Below are 3,888 nucleotides of genomic sequence, written 5' to 3' on the forward strand. Positions count from 1 at the left end.
AAGCATGCATGAAGGAGCCACGATGCTTCGTTTATTATTTTCACCTTTGGATTCAATCAACTATTTGTTTTTATATACATAAGACTCATTTGTATATCTAACCAAGACGTGGATTATTCATCTTTTTATTTTTTTTAATTTTTATTTCAATCTTAAATACAAAATTCTAACTTCGCTCTTATTAAGTATCTAAAAAATGTGTTTTTAAACAAATTTTATTATTGTTCATAACCTTTCAAAATCCTTTAATTAAAAGAAAATATATAAACTTATATATATATTTTGCTTGATCGATATACATCCGACATGTAACCAAACTACTAATAAATAATTAAGATATATCACCAGTAAATTTTTAAAAAACGCTGATGTTCGCCTCAGCAATATTGTGCCCATACCATTAGTACAATAATAATGTGAACAGAGTTGAGTATTAATCAATTGAAAATACAATTTTAATAGGACGCACATGAAAGTAGTAACTATATGATTGGTCAAAGGGAAGAATGCTTCACTAAGATACAACCATAGGTCTAGAAAGTTTTAACGAGTCATAGTGGCTCAATTTTCTTATGAACTCTTTACCTTTGGTTTAAGTTGAATTCGATTAATTTGGATTGAAGTCAATTCAAAGCTATGCGGAGTTAGGATTGGGTTTTTATATAGTATTAATATTATAATTATTTGTTCAATGTCTCGAATTTTATAATTTTTTTAACAATTTCATTATAAGTTCTATTATATTTGTTCTTTTGAATAAAATGCCTTAAAACTATTCATAACCTCTCCGTAACTTATAAATAGGTAGATAATGTGCTTCAACGCATTCAAATCCATATCTTCCTGTATTAACAACAATACTCATGTCAATCGAGTTAAAACTTAATCGATTATACAAGTTTATTTATTTGTTCAATGTCTAATCATATTTTTTTATTTTAACTTAATATTGAATAATTATATTTTCTTTTATTACGGTATATATATATATATATATATATATATAATCTTCCTTTTGTTGAATTTCTAAATATAAATAGCTTAATATATTTTATATATTTACATAATATAGAAAATAAAAAAAAATTATAAACTTTAAATTAAGTTGAGTCAACCTAATTTTAATAAACATGCTTTTAAGTTTTTTTTACTTAGTCCCGTTTTTTAAATTTAATATTTTTGTTTGAAGTCTCGAAATTAATTTTTAAATTTGGACAATAACCTTAACTTTGGATAAGTATATTCAAAACTCGGACTAAAAATTTTGGACAAGAACGTTAACATCACTTCCTTATTGTACAGGCCCAAATTTACCTACCCAACAGAAACCCATTTTCAAACCCACATAGCCCAACTTAAACCTAAAACAAATAAAAAACTAAGGCCCAAAACAATATGGCCCAGACCCTAACCCCAATCTGACCCAACTAGCCCAAAAATTTAGGGTTTCAAAATTTAAAACCCTAAATCACCTAATCCCACCGCCCCCAGTCACATCTCCTGCAAGCACCGCCACTGTGCCACCGCCCCACTTGCACCTGCAGCATTAAAAAAGAAAGAACAGTGTGCAGAAAAAAAAAGAAGACTTGTAAAAAATAAGCTATAAAAACCACAAAGGAGATCGGGTGTAGGGGGCTTTTTTTTGCTCTTGATTTTCATTCTATTCAAAAGATATAAAGAAGATTAACAATCAAAAAGGCTTTGTAACACAAACATGAATCAGCAGCAAGGAGTATTAAAGGCCAATCTAAAGGTCTATTTACCGTTTTTATTTTACCCTTTTTTCTTTACTTTTTTCGAATATTGTTGTCACATATCACTCCTATTTTATTAAAAATAACATACATATATTAAAAAAATATAAAAGAGAAAAATTTACCCTCGAGCAATTTTCGCCACTGGTAATGCGGTGGCCATGCCAACAGACGGCAATGGCTCCTCACGGCTTTTTAATGGGCAGAGAGAAATGAGAGAGGGAAGAAATATTTTTGGAGAACAAAATGAAGAAATGAATTTTTTTAAAGAAATTTTGCCTTAAATAGCCGATCAAAACGACGTCGTTTTGGTCGGCCTCCTTAATGCCAAAACGACGCCGTTTCACGTGACCCGCGCGAGACCCGACCCGACGCCTGAGGATCCACGTGTTTCTACTATTTGGGATAATTGCTCGCGTAGTCCCTCCTTGTTTCTATCGGGTTTTAATTTAGTCTTTGACCATTTCTTAAATTTGCTTCTTAATTTTGATTTTGTTTCAATTCGGACCTGGGACCATTTGAGGGACAGACATTCAGAACTGCATTGTTTTGGGTATGGGAATATTGCCCCATATAGCCCCTACATTTCTTTCTCATCCTGATTTGCCCCAAAAGTTCCTTTTTTTTAATTCAGTTTAATCCTTCTTTTACTATTTTTTGTTTTTTTGTTTTGTTTTTTTAAATTTTAATGCCATTTGTGCTGTTATATTTTATTATTGTTATTCTATTATTCTTGCTTATTGGTATCCCATTATTATTATTCTTACTTGATATTTATACATATATATTATACATATTATATGGTATTATTAAAAGCTTTTAATGTTATTGCTTTCGTTAATATATATTTGTATGTCACATGTATATACTTTTTATATCCCATGCTACACATATGTATATCAATACTATGTATATTTCGTCTTTTCTAAATAATATATGCATGTATATATTTTTATATATTATGTATACATTTTTTATATATATGTATATATATATACTATGTGCATACTTTTGATCGTGTCATGTATTTGTCTTTCATATATATGTATGTACATTATGTATATACTTTAATATATTATGTGTATATTTTATTTCAGTATATTATATATATTATGTATATGCTTTTAAATATTATTATATATCTATTTTCAATATACATTTATGTAATGTTTTTTATTATTATCATTATCATTATTATTACTAATATATATATGTACTATGTAATTTTGATTATATTATGTATACATTTTATACTACGATATGCACCTTTTAATATTGTACTAATATTATTATATATATATTTCTTTCATATATTTCTTATAACCTCTACGTATGTACCTTAACCCATATATGTATATACTTTTATATCATTACTATCGTTATCATTGTCATTTTATTTTTCCATTTTTATATCTATTTTTTATTTATTTGCTTGCATGTTCGATTATTTCATTTTCTCCACGTATGTGTTTACATTTATATAATACTTAACCTCGTTATTGTTTCATCTTTTATAACTGTTCATGTTATTGTTTTGACACTATCATTATATTATTATATGTGTTAATACCATAATTTGCTCTTACATTTTACTATAAATCACATCATGTTTTTTTTCCATGCCTTAAAATAATTCTTTCATGAAAGCAATATTCTGTATTTGGTAATTCAAGATAATCGTGCCCAAACTTACTGGGTTTCGATTTTTCTCATTTAACCTAGATAACGGAATATTCTTTTGAATCGCTATACGAGTTTTGAAATGTCTATTCCCGGAGATACGAAGTGTTGTGCCCTAACTTACCGGGTATGATACTTTGTCACCTCGAAATAAGAATTTGTTTTAAAGCAAAGGCAATATTCGGTGTTTGAGAATTTGGGAAAACGTACCCTAACTTACTGGGTTTCGATTTTTCTCGTTTACTCTAAATAATCGAATACCCTTTTAACAAGTTAAAATACGCAAATTTTAGGCAAGCTCGCTCTCGAAAATTCAAGATGTCATGTCCTAACTTACTGGATGTGACATTTTATGTTTTGAGACGAGAAGGTCTTTAACATTTGAGTATTTTTTACAAAGAGGGATCGTATTTCAAAGTTCTTTCGAGTTTTCTAATCTTCGACACTAAGACAG

Source organism: Gossypium arboreum, chromosome 7 (assembly GCF_025698485.1).
Source record: "Gossypium arboreum isolate Shixiya-1 chromosome 7, ASM2569848v2, whole genome shotgun sequence".
NCBI lineage: Eukaryota > Viridiplantae > Streptophyta > Magnoliopsida > Malvales > Malvaceae > Gossypium > Gossypium arboreum.